Below are 17,601 nucleotides of genomic sequence, written 5' to 3'. Positions count from 1 at the left end.
TGTTGGATAGGGTTAAACACATATTAGATTTGTAATGTAATTTTTATATAATTTTTATACAGTTTAATATGTTTCATAGAATTTATATATATATTTCTACTTTTATTATTGTATTGTCTAAAAGTGTTTATGATTGAGGGGTGCCTTTAAGGAAGTGATGTCAGAGGTATACTATTTTGCTGATATAAAAGCATCATATGGCGCCAAAATGTTTTTTTGAATAAACTTTTCTGAAGAAGCTGCTTTCTGTTTGGAGCAGCGAAAACGCTTTTATTTGGAATAATAAAGTAGCGTTCAGAAACACTTTTGGAGAAAGCATCCGTTATTGCATAGGACCTTCGTAGTGGTGTTTGCTTTGGGTGCTAACCTTCCGGTTCGTGTTTTTGTGGTTTGTTGTGCCGATTTCGCATTTATAAGCCTATCCAGAGTGTGTTTGGCTTTCGCCACCCATTTTAAATTAATTTTGCTATGCCCTTTTTCGAGGTTAGTATACTGTGCCTTTGTCTAACAGTGACACAGAAGTGATACCCGGGATAAACCTACGATCTCCCATCCACTCATCAAGATTCCTCTTGAAGAGAGTCAATGAGGGACTCTGCCTAACCTGGACTGGGATTTTATTCCAGAGTGAAGGGAGCCTCTGGGTTATGAATCTGTCCCTCCAGCATGTCCTATTTATTTCAGTGCTGAGGTTCAAGTCTCTTGAGCGCGTAGCTCGATGGGATTTGGATTTTCTGAGGTGCAGCATGTCCATTAATTCCGGGTTGAACATGGCTTTATACGTCAGGCACAGATCGCCTCTGAGCAGGCGGTATGCCACTGAGTAGAGCTGGAGTTTCTTTAACCAGGCAGCATATGGCATCTGTTTGAGCCCTTTGATCCTCTTGGTGAGGTACTTTTGGGGTCTTTCCAGTTGCTGCAGGTGTCTGGTAAGGTACATCCCAAAAGGGGCATTGTACTCAATTATGGGCCTGATGAGGGATGAGTAAAAGGCACGATGACCTCCCCTGATCTAGATGTGAATCCCTTCATGATTAGGTGGGCTATATAAAATGTTCTTCTAACCACTTTGGCCACGTGGTTGTCAAATGAGAGATTGCTATCAACTTGGGTCCCCAGGTCCCTAATTACTTCTTCTGTACTTAATGGATTACCACCTATGTGGTAATTTGTGGGCACTTTGTTTTTGCCAAAGGGGATGACTATACACTTTTTGGCGTTTAGCTTGAGGCCATGGCTCTGGCACCAGTTGTCTGTTTCTATGAGGCCCTTTTGGAGGATGCTTGTGTCGGCTGGAGAGTCAATTATGGCGCCCAGTTTGCAGTCATCTGCGAACCTGGTCAGCCACAGTCCTTCCATGTTGGCCTGTACCTCCGAGAAATATATACCAAACAAGAGAGGTCCCAGGACTGAGCCTTGTGGGACGCCACTTGTAGCTGGTTTGGAGTCTGACATGGCTCCAGAAATTGTAACCATGTGGGTTCTGTCCTTGAGCCAGTTTGCAACCCATCTAGTGACATAGGGGTTTATATTTAAGCTGGTGAGCTTATCTATAATGCCCGAGTGGGGTATTGTATCAAAGGCTTTTGCGAGGTCCAGGTAGGCTGTGTGGATCACCTTCCCCTCGTCAATGGCCTTGGTGACTGTTTCAAAGAAATCAACCAGGTTTAAGAGGCAGGATCTGCCCTTAACAAAGCCGAACTGGGTAGGATCCAGTGTCTGTACGTCCCCAATGTCTTTATTTATGAGGTCCATGATGATCCTTTCCATAGCTTTGCAGACCAAGCTAGTCAGGCTTATGGGGCGATAGTTTCCAGGATCCGTTGAGGCACCACCTTTGTGGAGAGGGACCACTGTTGCTGTACGCCACTCTTTGGGTACATATCCTGTAGTAAGGCTGAGATTGAACAGTAGTTTTATGTTTGGGTTTAGCTCTTCTAGGACTTCATGTAGGATGCAGCCCGGGACACCGTCTGGTCCCATTGATGCTGTGTTTTTTGCTTTGGAGAGGGGCGGCTCTTACCTGAGCATCTGAGATGTCAGGGGGGCAGCACTCTGCTGAGATAGATATTTGCCCTTTTGGTGGGGAGGGGGGGGGTGGAAGTTTGCGCTGAACCTGTCAGCTAGGATGTTGGCAGTGTCTGTGGGTTCGGTGTATTTTTTGTCATTTTGGACTAATTCTGAGCATATCTGGGAATTCCCACCCAGGTTCCTAACATAACTAAAGAAAGCCTTGTGATCATCCTTAGTGTCCTGTGCAATTTTTCTCTCGAAGCTGGCCTTAGACGATTTTATGAGTGCCCGTAGTTTTTTGCTAATACTGATCAGAGATGCCTTCCCTTTTTGGGATTTTGCTCTATCATGTAGTAGCTTCCTCCTTCTGTTGTATAGTTTGTTTATGGCTGGGGTCCACCAGACAGGACGCCTGCCTTTGGAGGATTGGGTCTTGGTTTTATTTGGGATTGCATGATCCATGCATTCCTGAAGGTGTTCATAGAATGCGTTTATAAAGGTTTCTGCGGTCTGGGCGTAATTTTCCACAGGCCCGGGGGCTTTGAAGGATTCTACTTCAGTTTTGAGGAGTGTGAAATTTGCTTTAGAGAAGTTTTTCACTGTGGTTTTCTGGGCAGGGGGTGGGGTCGGGATGTGAATATCCAGTGAGATTAGTTTATGGTCTGATCTTACCAGTGAGGGATACACTTCTGGTCTGGAGCATAGAGTCCCCATGTTGGTGATGATCAGGTCCAGTATGTTTTCCCCTCTTGTGGGAGTGGTAACAAGTTGTTCCATAGCATTTTAGTTTATAAATTCTAGGAACCTTTGGGCTAGGGTGTTGGAGCTAGAGTAATGCTCCCAGTCTATGTTTGGGTAGTTGAAGTCACCCAATATAATGGTGTTTGGAGAGACCTTCATATTTTCCAGTGTTCTCAGGAAGGCCGAGTGGGGTTCCTGGGTTTGGGAGGGTGGTCTGTAGCAGGCTATAAACTGGAAGGCAGTTTTACCCACTGTTAGTTGCACATGGATAGTCTCTGATGCTTCGTGCTGTGCCACCAACCTGGAGGTGTGGGTATCTTTGACGAATATTGATACTCCCCCTCCTTTTGTGGTTCGGTCCAAATTTTGGGGCCGAAAAGCATGGTATGAGGTTTAACCTGGTAGTGCTGGGGTGCTCTCGGGAGCCTTGAACCAGGTTTCTGTTACTGCACAGATATCAATGTTCTCCATGCTAAGGAGAGTTTCGAGTGCGTGCATCTTGAGGTTTAGACTTCTGGCGTTGAGTAGCATTACTCTTAGTTTCTTATCCTTTGTGATACCTATGGAGGTGGGTTTGTCTTTTGAGCCTTGCCTAAAAAAGGCACTATGGGGGTAGCAAGAGCCTTTGCCAATATCCGAAAGCCCAGGGGTGACAGGTGCAAGCCGTTCCTAGCGAAGCATCGTGGCTTGTCGAGCATGTCATCCCAGGCTGACAGGCATTGGATCCCCTTTGAATGACACCAATACTTAAGCCAATTGTTGAAATTGATCATCTTGTCTTCATATTGTGGCATAATTCTTGGTGAGGGTAAGATGCTACTCAAGGTCAGGGTCATACCGGCCTGGGCTACATGCTCAGAGAGCTCCTCTGTGTCTCTTTCATGTAGTCCAGGGAGGTACGTCTCAGGTCATTCACACCAGCATGGACAATGACTGAGTCATATTTGTACTTGCCTTGGAGTGACCTGAGTGCTTGTGTTATGTGGCGGATCCTAGCGCCCGACAGGCAGCTCACCGTGACCTTCTCCTTGTTCAGCCTGGTGAGCGGGACATCAGTGTGCCTGACGATAGAGTCACCTATTACAAGTGTATCAGGTGTGTTGTTTAGCCTTAAGGGCTGTGACTGTTCGGCACACTGGCTTTGTGAGCTATGTGTTGCACGTGTTTTGTTTTGGGGTAGCTGTTGCTTGGGTGTCTGCTTTGGAGGTCTCTGCTGCTTAGGCAGATTTTTATTTAGAGCCTCCGAGTATGTTTTGTGTGTTTATGTGTTTGGTTTGCTGTCGTGGTAGGTCTATGTGAGACTGGAATTGTAGTGAGTGTGGTTTCCTTCTCCTCCTGACTGGTTACGCCAGTACTGAGTTGAGAGAGCTTATCCTCCAGTTTGGCTATATGGTTGCTTCTCTCACATGTGTTGGAATTTGTTGGGAGGAGGAGAGGGTTGTCTGTGTACATGAGGCAGTTGTAACATTGCCTCAAGATTCCCAGATTCACCAGCTGGACCGGAGAGGAGATTGACAACTGACCTTTGGACATGCTAGAATAGTATTGGGAATTGCTTTATAATTGAAAAAAAGGGCCAATGGGGAACAAGGTATTCAAGGGGAGTTTGTGAGGGTGTAGTGCTTTTAATTTTTTAGTGCTGACTTAGTGAGCAAGTGCCAGGTAACTTAAATGCAATGTGTTACAGGTAACTTAAATGCCAAACCGACAAACAGTAACTTTCTTTCAAGTGAAACAAGGAAATAAGTACAGTAAGCAATGCAGATATCACTAGGGATCCACAGAAGCGCTGAAAAGCCGTGTTTTAGGTGAAATTAGCTTTTCAGCGAAATAACAAGCAAACAAACAACAAGCATACAAACAAAGCTAGATTCAGCAGGCCTGGATCTAGTCTATGCTACAGCAAACAAGGTGTACCAATTTCAGTAAGAAACAGTTCAAATATGCAGGCACTATAAGCCTTTAACCAGAAATTCCCAGCTCAGAAGGGCAGAGTCCAGCCTCTCCTCCCACAAGAGTGCAGACCACAAACCTTCTTAATGTAAAATTACTGGCCTGAAGCCCAAGTGCTTAAACCAGAACTAATACACTTTTAGAATAACAGACACTGAGCCCTCAATCAGCAGTTCCCAACTTAGAAGGATGTAAGCTACCTGTCCTGCCACCCCAGTGCAGACCACAAACCTTCCTAATGTAAAACAACTGGTCTGAAGCCCAAGTGCTTAATCCAAAAGACTTAGAATGATAGCTACACTTTAATCAAGTTACTACCAAGCAGTAATAAATACAATTGAATACTTTAAAGAATCCCTGGATTAGTGCTCAAGTTATACAAACAAAGCTAGATTCAGCAGGCCTGGATCTAATCTACGCTACAGCAAACAAGGTGTACCAATTTCAGTAAGAAGCAGTTCAAATATGCAGGCACTATAAGCCTTTAACCAGAAATTCCCAGCTCAGAAGGGCAGAGTCCATCCTCTCCTCCCACAAGAGTGCAGACCAAGAACCCTCTTAATGTAAAATAACTGGCCTGAAGCCCAAGTGCTTAAACCAGAATTAATACACTTTTAGAATAACAGACACTGAGCCCTCAATCAGCAGTTCCCAACTTAGAAGGATGTAAGCTACCTGTTCTGCCACTACAGTGCAGACCACAAACCTTCTTAATGTGAAACAACTGGTCTGAAGCCCAAGTGCTTAAGCTAAAAGGCTTAGAATGAGTTACACCAAGCAGTAATAAATACAATTGAGTACCTTTAAGATGACGCAAAAGCAAAATAAAGTAGGAAGAAACACAAATACAGTAAAAGCAGATAATTTTTTTTTTTTTTTAGTGGAAAGAGAGAAAGGAGTAGCAGAAACTAAGGTGATTGGCCTTCTCAAATGTTCTCCCTGTACTGGGTAGAATGAGGTAATGACACTAGACTTGGGAGGAGGGTCCCAGATCAAATTTACACTAGGGGTGGGCAACTGCAAAGCCACCAACTATAAAAACACTATACCAACAGGGAAGGGAGGGTGGGAAACAAACTGCAGAAATGTTTCTCACAGCTGAAAAGCAGCAGTGAGCCTTTAAATGAAAGTTTTAAACAGCTAAAGGAGCCTCTAGAAAAAAGAGTTTAACTGCAACAAGTTATTAGAAACAAACAACCCAACGGATGCTTAATAAAAGTGGACAATTTCCACTTAATACCTCACACACAGTGAAACTAGCTAGAAAAATACACAGTACACAGTGCTATAAATAGCAAAGAAATAAAGAACAAAATAAACAAAAAACAGGATACTTAATGTTATATATTATAGCTCCGAGTTTCCTCAGTGTCCTTCCTTCGATCAAGCTCAGTGTGAAATGGCAGAACTCTCACAAATGAACTTCTTAGGTAACAGGAAGTTGAAACCTGAGACAGTTTTTAAGAAAGAAATCTCAAAAGAACCAATGAGGTGCTTAGTCTAAGCTGTAGTCCAGGTGACCTCAGTCAGCCAATGACCTCAAACAATTCTCTCTCACTGAAATGCCTGATGGCTTTGGCTAAACCAAGATGTCCCTGAATATGTGCTCAGACACAGCCTCCACAAACACTAGGCCCAAATAGAAGCCTGAATATGGAAATGCTACCAATATCCCCAGTACTTAGAACAAACTGCAGAAATGTTTCTCACAGCTGAAAAGCAGCAGTGAGCCTTTAAATGAAAGTTTTAAACAGCTAAAGGAGCCTCTAGAAAAAAGAGTTTAACTGCAACAAGTTATTCCAGTTAATACATCGCACACAGTGAAACTAGCTAGAAAAATACACAGTACACAAAGTGCTATAAATAAAGAAATAAAGAACAAAATAAACAATAAAACAGGATACTTAATGTTCTATATTATAGCTTCGAGTTTCCTCAGTGTCCTTCCTAGTTTATTTACACTGCTGTACTTTTCCAACCCCATAGCTGATCTAGCAGTAATTTATGCATCTAAAACTGCTTCTAGCCTCATTCCCTCTGACAAGGAACAGAAAGCTTTTGACAAGTTAGGGAAAAAAGTGTGTTCTGCTACTTTAAATTTAAGGATTTTAAACTATCAAGTGCATTGGATGCTGATTTGTCTAAATATGGGCTAAACTCTTGGCTAGGCTTAGAAGGGCCTCAGGGCCAATAGCATAGTAACCTCCTATAATCTGATATAGTATTCACTTTTATCTTATGAGAGCATGTAAAATTTTTATTGTTAGCATTTATAGAGTCCAACAGTTACTAGGCTAATGACCCGGGTAGTTTTTCCTGAAAGAATAATGATGTACTGTATCCAAATAGGACATTAAGGGCCAGGCATTTATAAGTTACTTCTGTCCATAAGGGACATGGGTGCCAGGCCCGGTGTAAATTTCCTATTCCCCATCCACTGGTCTAGGTTCCTGCTTAAACTGGGAAATAGACAATCTCAACTTCACATGGATGAGAAGCCTATTTCATAGGAGGAACAGTCTCTGGGACACATCTGTCTCTCCTGCATGTTCTGTTTGTCACCGACAACGTTCAGGTCCTTAGGCCATGTATTTCTGGTACTCTTTGACTTATGAATATGTGGGAGATTCATAAGTGTGGCTTTTGCAGATGCCTTGAAAGCCAGGCATAGATCACCGCACAGCAATCTTAAGTAGAAGGAAAGGGCTATAAGGCAGGTTTGTTGAGCCTTGTATCCTTTTTGTAAGGAACCTCTGAGGTTGCTCTAGTTACATGTGCCTGGTGAGGTACATACCAAAGGGAGCAATGGTACTCTATGATTGTTCTGATAAGAGCCAAGTACAGTGAAATAATGACCTTTTTGGACCTAGATGCCATGCTATTGCTTGTCAGTTACACAGCATAAAAGGATTTCCTCATCACTGTGGCCACATGGTGGTCGAAGGTAAGGCTACTGTCTAGGTTCATAGGTCGGTACTAGGCTATCGACCCAAGGGCCTAAGTAAGCCTAGCCAACAAGGTTCCTTGGCTTATGCCACCCAGTGTTATGCCACCCATGCGTACCCAGATCCCTGACCACTGGGTCGACTCTTAGGGGTGTATTGTCAACATGGTAATTAGGCAGGATGGTTGACTTTCCCAAAGGGTACAATTATGCATTTCTTAGCATTGAGTTTAAGTCCATGGCTTTAGCACCATTTGTTAGTCTGAGATAGAACTTCTTGAAGAATTCCGGTGTCTGCATGAGAGTAGATGATAACCCCAGCTTGCAATCATCTGCAAACATAATCAGCCACACACCTTCAGCATTTGCTTCTATTTCACAGAAATAGATGCCAAAAGGAGTGGGCCCAGAACCAAACCCTGGAGAACTCCCAACAATAACTGGCCTCTTGGTGGAGGTGGCCAGACCTGTTTTGACTTCCTGGGTTCTATCAGTGAGCCAGTTGGCTATCCAGAGGGTGATAAAAGGGTTTATATCTAAATTAGTGAGCTTTTCTATAATACCTGAGTGGGGTATTGTATCAAAAGTCTTGGCCAGGTCTAGGTGACTGTGTGCACAGTCTTACCTTTATCCAGTGCTTTGGTGACCCTCTCAAAAACGTCCACCAGATTTAATAGGTATGACTTTTCTTTAACAAAGCCAAACTGTGATGGGTCCAGCATTTGCAGGTTACCTATGTCCTCATTCATCATATCCATGATGATTCTTTCCATGGCCTTACATATGAGGCTGATAAGACTTATGGGCCTACAGTTACCCGTATCTGTCGTCAGACCTTCTTTGTGCAGGGGAATAACTGTAGCCGTCTTCTTCCGAGATTAAAAAAAATCTGAGTGCCTTACTAACACCTCCTTTCTCATGTTTCTAAGCATGTCTTAGTGTGCTTATGATGCTACTGATTCTACCTCCAGAGCTCCTGCTTTTAGGTCTGTGATGACAGGATTGGTTTGGCTTTGTTCTGAAAGCCTTCCTAAAAATGTTAAAACTGAAATTTTAAATTTTTCCTTAGACAAGGAATTCTGTTTGGCCTTTATGTAGCTCAGGTACTTAAGTATGATGAAAGGGGAAAGTTGATTAAAAGGGTGACTTAATTATTTCAGCCCTCCTTTTCTTTAAACAAATAAAAAATTCTCTTCCTCCTCAGCTTCCTTTTTCGATAAGAAATTTAAGCAGAAAGGAGCCATTAAACAGGAGTTTACAAATAACTGGCAAGAAGGCTCCAAAAAGAACGTAAAAGTCTCTCAAAATCAAGGACAGTCCTGTCAGTCAACGTGACTGTCTGTTAAGCCCCTCCCCACCCCCCAGCCAACATCTCCATATCACATCTTCCATTGTGGTACTAGGTTGAGAGAGACAAATGGGTTTTTAAATGTAGTTTAGCATTCTCATTCCAGAGGATTCTTCCTTGCCGTAATGGCTTGTATTCAAGGATTTATCTGGTGCCAAAGAAGGAAGAATGTTGCAGGCCTGTGCTGGACCTTTCCTTTCCAAGTCTTTGTCAAAAATTCCAAAGTTCTTCAATCCCTTTTACTTCAACTTCCTGCTCTAGCTTGTCATGATAAAGCTAGATTTAGAGAGTGGCTATTATCACATTCCCACTAGAAACAGTTGAGAAGTGTTTTGAAGATTTGCTGCTTCTGACCTACATTTCAGATGTTCATGTTTCACTGTTGCAGTCATCACACTTGGGTTATCTGCCTGCAGGTAGCCCTCAGTCAGCCCGAATACCAGAGTCTTAGGATTTCTGTGTCGAATGCTTTCGCCTCTTCCATGTCATCAGGGGTAGAAAACGGGCAGCCGACACCATTACCTCAGTCTTTCTTGCCGAGAGGGAGCCCGAAGCAGAAGCAATTTGCAAGTGCCGGTCGGCCACTACCTGAAATTTTCTTTTTCCTAGTTTCAAACCTTAAGTCTTCTAAAGCTAAATACCCTGTTGGGGATCCTTTTTTCTTGCTCTAACCGATGTCAGAAAAAGTTAATTGTCTTGCCTGAGGAAGGCAAATACCTCACAGAGATTTTCATTCTTACTGCGTCACCGGTTTAGGCCCAGACCACAGTGTCTGTCGCTGTTGGTTTTGTGCCTTGTTTAATGCCCGAGCCATTCATCGTCTGGCTAGCTTTGTCACTGAAGTCTTTCGCTCTCGTTCTCCGTTTTCCGAAATGGCTTCTACCGATCTTCTGAAAAAATGTAAAGCTAAAGACAGAGACCGCATAGGTCCAAAACTGCCAACGACGCTTCCGTTAAGCTAGTCGCAAGTCAGCCGGTACTCAGTGAGGTGCCTTTGCAGCCCCTGATGCCCACTTCTACAGATTAGCAAGCCTCTGCAGAGACCCATTCAGAGTCCGGTATGCTGCGAGATACTTCGACTATGGAACATGCAACATGTGGATGTCTCTACCTTGGATGGGTCCGGAGCCGCTGTGCAGGCACCGGCTTCTGATGGTGTATTCTGACCTACTGATGTTCGAATTAAACCATCAACTTCGTTTTTAGCTAAAACTACTGAGGTTCTCAGGCCCAGAGTACGCACTATGCCTAGTAAACAGACGACCAAAGCGCATGCTCAAGCTCCCATGCCACAAAATCAAATGCTTAAAATGGCTGAAGACCTTGTTACCCTAAAGGCAGCCTTCCCTGCTAAGAGACGAAGAATTCTGATTCTGATTCTACAGACCAGGTGTCCGATGACTCTGACCTTTCTGAATATCAGGACATGCCCTTATCAACCTATGAGGATTGAGATGCAGAGGAATCCATTCCCTCTGCCTCCCCTCCAGAGAATTTTTCTTTTGTGAAACCTTGCATACTTTAAAAGAGCATTTCTGCTGGGAATGCCAGGACTACCGTCAGTCCAAAGAGAGACTCAGAAAATTTTTAGAGTTGCCTCAGCACAGGCCTCTAGCTATACCCCCTGTTCTGGATGTTGTAGATGTTGTCTTCATGGAATCCAGTCTTACTCCAGATACTTTACCCCCGTCTCCTTAACCTGACAGGTACTACAGAGTACCTGATTCTAACAAATTTCTTGTTAAGAATCTTACTGTGGATCCAGAGACCATTTTTCCAGGGACCTAAAGGGGTTAAGGCTACTACAGCCAAAAACCCTACCCTTTCAGACAGGGATTCCAGAGCTTTAGACAGATGGGGTGAGAAGGTATATACCTTTGCAACTCTTGTCATCAGGGCATTGAATTGCCAGTTTCACATGTTGAAGTACCAGCAACATGTTATGGAACTAATTGAACAAAAAATGTGTTACTCCCAGATTGTGCAGAAAATAAAGATTTACAAGAGTTAATGCATTCCGCAAACTAAGTTAGTAAGCATACTTTGCAATGTGGCTTTGATGCCCTAGAAGTGTCTTGCAGGGCTGCAGTCACTGGGTCTGTACTGAGAAGGCGTGCTTGGCTGAAGGAACAAACATTGCCAGATAATGTCAAATCAAAATTACTAGATGCTCCTTTAAATAAGGACTGTTCGTTTGGCACCAAAGCAGAAGAGGTTTTTAAAAAGATGGAAGAAAAAGCTAAATCTATGCAAACTGTTAAAGAATTCTTACAAGTGCAGCCATCTAGATTCAGTAGGCATTGGCCTTCTAAAAACTGGTCCTTTACAGCCCCTTCCAGGCCTTCTCACTCCAAACCCAGGGGAAACAGGCCACCCAGACTACAGTCTATAGTCTCAGGGTATGCAGAGATCTAAACAATGGAGTGCTCCTACCTCAAAAACAGGGAGTGGTAAGCTGCCCCCTTATATAAAGAGTTCACAATGACTTTTCAGTTCTCCTTCCCAACCCTGCCTAATTACTTGTGCCCCTAGCAGGGAAAACCTGTCCTTCATTGAAAAAACTGGATGTCCATTACTCAGGACCGATGGGTCCTAAACATTGTATCCCAGGGGTACAAATTCTACTTTCATTCACTGCCATCACCAAGCAGGTTTCCAGACCTTCCTCCAAACCAGTGGGCAGAGGCTCAAAAGCAAGTACTTTCCCTGCTCAATATCAGAGACTTTCAACCTGTTCCAGTAGAACAAAGGGGGCAGGGTTTATACTTCAAACTTTTCCTGGTGCCCAGAAAAGAGGGCTCTTGGTGCCCAATCCTGGATCTATGAATTCGCAACACCTTTCTGGTGGTCTCAAAATTAAAAATGCTTAGCCTGCAACAGCTTCTCCCTATGCTAACCAAGGATGCATGGTTAGTCACCCTAGACTTAAAAGAAGCTTATCTGGACATCCCCATAAGGGTGTCTTGCAGGAAATATCTACGCTTCAGGGCAGGCTCTATGCACTATCAGTTCTCTACACCTCCCTTTGGCTTCTCTACTGTGCCCAGAGTATTCACAAAGTGCCTGGCTCCAGCCATTGTATACTGCAGGCAGAGAAATATCCATATTTTCCCATACTTGGACGATTGCCTGATTCAAGCGGACAGTCAGGAATTGCTACTTCAGCACCTGGCATTTGTAAAAAGCCTCCTCGCTTCATTGGGGTGCACCATCAACGAAAATAAATCACAACTGGTGCCCAGTCAAAAAATTGTATTCCTGGGAGCAAACGTGAACACAACTTCCCAGATGGCATTTCTCACTTCAGAAAAACAAGTCTGTTGGACCAACTACTTCAAACAAATGGCCACCAAAACCCAGCTATCTGCAAGGAAAATACTGCAAGCCCTAGGGTTTATGGCCTCATGCATTCTTCTAATTCCATATGCAAGACTGCATATGAGGAAACTTTAGTGGTACTTAAAAAGACTTTGGTGCCAACATTCTCAGGACCTGGAAACAGTCATTCCAATCATACCTTGTCTAAGGGCAGAGTTCCTTTGGTGGGCAGAAGCATGCAACAACAACAAGGGACTGCCTTTCACTCAACCCCTCGCCACCCAAACCCTGACAACTGATGTATCAGACTATGTATGGGGGGGCTCACATGGCAGGCAAATGCATTCAGGGCAAGTGGAGCCCAGGCCAAATTCTCCTGCACATCAATCAAAAAGAGATGCTAGCTGTACAGAATGCTCTGACAGCCTTCAAATACCTAATCCTTCCAGGACAACTGCTGATAAAAACAGACAAACACCACAGTTATGTGGTGCATAAACAAGCAGGGGGGAAACCCATTTTTACCCACTCTGCAGGTTAGCCTTGGCCCTGTGGAACACAGCCTTGAGCAACCAAGTGCATCTACAAGCTCAGTTCCTGCCAGGCAAACAAAATTCAGTGGCAGACGACTTAAGCAGAAATCTCTTAGACCCACATGAGTGGAAATTGGAGCCCAACACTTTCAACCTTGTAATCCAGAGGTGGGGGACACCGGAGGTGGACCTCTTTGCCTCCCCCGAAAACCACCAGTTGAGCAAATTTTGCATCAGAAACCCTCACAGCAGGGTCTGGAAGGTGGCTGCACTATCCTTTCAATGGGAAAACCTCTTAATTTATGCCTTCCCCCCTCTGGCCCCCTCTCAGAAGTATTACTCATATCAAACAGGACAGGCCAAGGGCAATTCTTATTGCCCCAGACTGGCCACGCCAGCACTGGTACCCACTCTTACGCAGCCTGACAACAGTGCCACTTTGGCACCTTCATCAGACCCCTATCCTGCTGTCTCAGCAGGAGGGACAGATTTTGCATCCACAGTTACAAACCCTAAACCTTGCAGCATGGCTTATCCCCTGAATACACCACTAAGCAACCCTGCGCAAACAGGTGCTGGATGTCATTCTTGAAGCCAGAAGGCCTAGTACTAGGAAATTCTATGCTGAAAAGTGGAGAAGATATTGTTCTTGGAATCATTCTCAAGGAAATGATACAACACTGCCCTCCTTACCTCAAATCCTGGATTACCTAGCAGAGCTATTCCACAGAGGCCTATCCTTCTCTTCCATTAAGATTCATGCCTCTGCTATCTCAGCTCATTGTAATACTGAGCCACATCTATTTTCTCACCCTCTCATCAAACAGTTCCTGAGAGGAGCTAACAACTTAAGGCCCCCTAGGAGAGCACCCACCCCTGCCTGGGACCTTAACTTTGTACTGGAAAAGCTCACACTTCACCCTTTTGAACCTGCTGCTTCAGCAGAGTTAAAATCCCTCTCTTGGAAAACAGCCTTGCTTTTGGCCATAACCTCAGTAAGAAGAGTGTCTGAGTTACAGGCACTAATGGCTGTGGAACCCTTCATTATTTTCCATGCTAACAGGGTTTCCCACAGGACTAACTCATCCTTTATGCCTAAGGTGGTGTCCAGTGTGGCTCTAAACCAATCCATCCATTTGCCAACCTTTTTCCCTAATCCTCAGAAAAAAGGGGAAAGGATCATGCACTCCTTGGACATGCACAGACAGCTCAGGGTTCTACCTTGACAGGACTAAACCTTTCAGAAAATCTGACCAGCTGCTAGTCAGCTTTGCAACAGGGGCAGAGGGCAAGGCCATTTCAAAGCAAACCATTTCCAAATGGATAGCACACTGCATTCATTTCTGATACAAGCACCATGGAAAACCTACCTCACAGGGGATCATACCACATTTCACTAGGGCTACTTCCACCTCTACAGCATTTCTCAGGGAAGTCCCTACCAGTGACATTCTGGAAGCTGCAACCTGGAGTTCTGTACACACCTTCACCAAGCATTACCACTTACCTATTTTTTTCTAAATCTAGAGCTGGATTTGCTACAGCAGTCTTACAAGGCCTGCTAGCCAGCCCTAACACTTCTTGACTGCCTCCACCATTTCTCAGCTTTGGGAAGCATCCCAAGTGTGATGACTGCAACACACTGATACACGACGAGCATAGTACAGTTGTGTACACTTACCATAAATGTAGATGTTCAAGTGTATTCATTGTTGCAGTCCTGGTTTCCCTCCCTCCAGCCCCCTGGTTTTCTCTTTATCGTTTCTACCTCTCCTCTCTATGGCCATTTTTAATGGCAGTGGTATTTACTTTTTACCGGTGGTGTTCCCCACCATATACTAGCTTCCTGTTTCTGGGGCTCCTAACATTTGGGGCAAGAAAAACTGATGTAATGGTGTCGGCTGTCTTTTTTGTATCCCTGACGACCTGATGCCATGGAAGAGGCGACAGCATCCAACTCTCAAATCCTACGACTCTGGTATTCGGGCTGACTGAGGGCTACCTGTAGGCAGATAACCCAAGTGTGATGACTGCAACAGTGAATACACTCAAACATCTCCATTTATGGTAAGTGTACACAACTGTACTTTCTCTTAGCTCTTTGGACTCTCCGCTGACTAAGGGTATTCACAAAGTCTCCAGTCCCTGCTTATTACAGACTTCACTTTTTTTTAATATTTGCAAACTTTCTCTACAGCTGTCAAGAGTCTTAGGAACTGTTCAGAATTTAATACTCAGTCTGGAGTTTCAAGTCAGCTTTCGGAAATCTCTCATAACTTCTCATATAATTCTATTCCTGTGATGTCTGTTAGATTCTGCCTTGAGAAGAGCCTTTGTTACTCCAAAGTAGATATGTTTCAACAGTTCTTTTTGAGTTTCTCCAGTCAGAGCCAGTTATTTGTAAAGGAATTTCTCAGAATTTGGGGGTACATGACATAGATTATTCTTATTCTCCCTCTATCTAGATTCCACAGGAGGAAAATCCAGTACTCCTTGATCAATCTGAACTCAGCATCTACACCCTTATTTTTTTAGATACCAATTTTGAGATTTGTCAAGAGAGTAATTCTGTGGTTCGTAGACCAATTTTAATCTTTTGCAAACCCCCCCCCCCCAGTTTGTCAGTAAAGATGCATCTGACCTGGAATGGGGGGCACTTTCCAAGGGGGGGGGTTAAAGTGCAAGTTCTGTGGAACCCTTTAGACAGACAGACAAGCACGTATGTCGGACAAATGTAGGCAGTGATCTTCGCTTTAAAAACCTTGAATTAACTTTGGCCCCCATGGACCTCTGTTTGTTTACAGAGCCAACACCACAGTGATGTGTAATATGAACATGGGAATGTTAGAACTTAACCTTTTTGCTGACTTGCTGTGTTAGCAACTCACCTCAGTTTGACTCTTCACGCTTCGTACATTCCATCAGAGCACAAGCTCAGCAGGACCAGGACAGACCCCCATGAATAGACTCTTCATCTTGGGGTTTCCAAAGAATTGATCCAACTGTGGCGAACACCTCAAATACATCTGTCTCCAGTCAGAACAGGTAACTAAAGAAATTCTTCTCCATGACTCCTTGCAAACAGGCCTGAAATGCAGATGCCTTTTCATTCCCATGGACAGAAATGTTCCTGTATGCTTTTCCACCCATCCCACTGATATCCAGGGTTTTTTAAAAGAACCATCCAGACTCTCCAAAAAATGTGGTGGTGTCTCTCTTTTGGCCCGGCCAGTAGTAGTTCTCCTTTCTTTTCAGTCTGGCTAAGGGCATTTACCACAGGGTTCTGCACAGAACAGATTTGCACATCCAAGACAGAGAGGGTGTTCTGTAGATCTCATCCTAAAAACTCAACTAACTGCCTGGGTGATAATTTCAAAACCTTTTAAACACTTTTTTTTTCTGAGGATTTGCAGCAAATACTGAAGGAAGTGAAAAAAAATGCTACTAGGAAATCGTGTATGTGCAAGTGGAATAAGATTTTCTAGTTGATGCCACAACTTATTTCTGTGATTTACTGTCCTCTACCCTATCTTATTCCTCTTTCAAGGTACATTTGTCAGCTGTTTCTGCTTGTGTCCTTTGACTCCCCTCTTTCTAACCATACTCGTTACAGTTTTTAAAAGGGTCAATGCATATCTGTCCATCTAGGAAACAGCTCCTCCTTGAAATTTTACTCTTCTCATGTTTGAATCAGCTCATCAGGCTAAGGTAAGATTCTTAACATGGAAGACTTTGTTACTTTTATTGATTTGACTCCTGGAAGAGTATTTGAGTTGCAAGCATGAGTCAACCCTACTCAAGTTTTCACAAGGACGGGGTTTATTTAAGAATTAATCGTCCTCTTGTGTTTAATGTGCTCTCAGAGTTTGTCTCCCTGACTTCCCTCCTGACCCCAAAAGCAAGGGAAAAAAGGTTCTTCACACTATAGATGTTCGCAGACAGCTCATATGCTAGCTACATAGCCAAAATTCAAGCCTTCAGAAAAGCTCATCACCTATTTGTCTCCTCCGAAGGTAAGAGTCAAAGCAAAGTATTTCCAGCTGTCCGTTTCATACTATTTCCTTTTGTTATGCTCACTATAGTAAGCTACTTTCATGCAGTAGTAAGGTCTATTCCACAAGGGATGTGGCTTTCTGGAAAGGGATGGACTCTCTTAAGTATTCTAGAGACAGCAACTTAGTTCTGCATACACTTTTATAAAGTACTGCAATTTATGTTTCTTTTCCAGCTGCAGAATAGGGTTTAAGAAAAGAGAGTCTAAAGGAACTTTGTAAGGCTCAAGCTAGTCTCGGGAAGCACATGAGTGTTCCTCTTCTCAGACAGTTGGTGAATCCTCCAGTCCATGTGTTTAGTGACATCTATGTAATCTGATTCTCTTCCCCTGCCACATAGAAAACCAGACCACTTGTATAGAGTGCTCAAATCCCACAATCACCTCTTTTAAAAAAAGGAAAAAAAATTCAGGGGTAGATCCAGTAGTGGTGCCCAGTATACTCCTCCCAGGGAGCAAATGGGGTATCCATCTAGAGCCATTGGCTAAATGACCGAGAGAGCAGACTGCTTAACATATGGCAAGAAGTTGTAACTTAACCACACTAACCATGAGACCTCTTAACTGCTAGTTCCATGTGCTCAAATACATTGAGATGTTACAGAAGCAACTCATATCCAAGGCAGATGGGATACATAAAAAGAGTCTCCAGAGAGACTTTTTGGATTTGTGTAATGAAGTCCTACAAGTGTCCAAACAC

At 43.7% G+C, this 17,601-nt stretch overlaps 1 protein-coding gene across 7 annotated transcripts in view; it reads left to right on the top strand.

Annotated features, from left to right (window-relative positions):
- Positions 1-17,601, top strand: part of RERE (arginine-glutamic acid dipeptide repeats) — a 3,515,893-nt gene that overhangs the window by 2,484,352 nt on the left and 1,013,940 nt on the right. The window lies entirely within an intron of this gene.

This window comes from Protopterus annectens, chromosome 2.part1 (assembly GCF_019279795.1).
Source record: "Protopterus annectens isolate FY-2018-M chromosome 2.part1, PAN1.0, whole genome shotgun sequence".
NCBI classification, from domain to species: Eukaryota; Metazoa; Chordata; order Ceratodontiformes; family Protopteridae; genus Protopterus; species Protopterus annectens.
The sequence above is the reverse complement of the archived record's forward strand: the minus strand, read 5'-3'. Positions and strand labels throughout refer to the sequence as shown.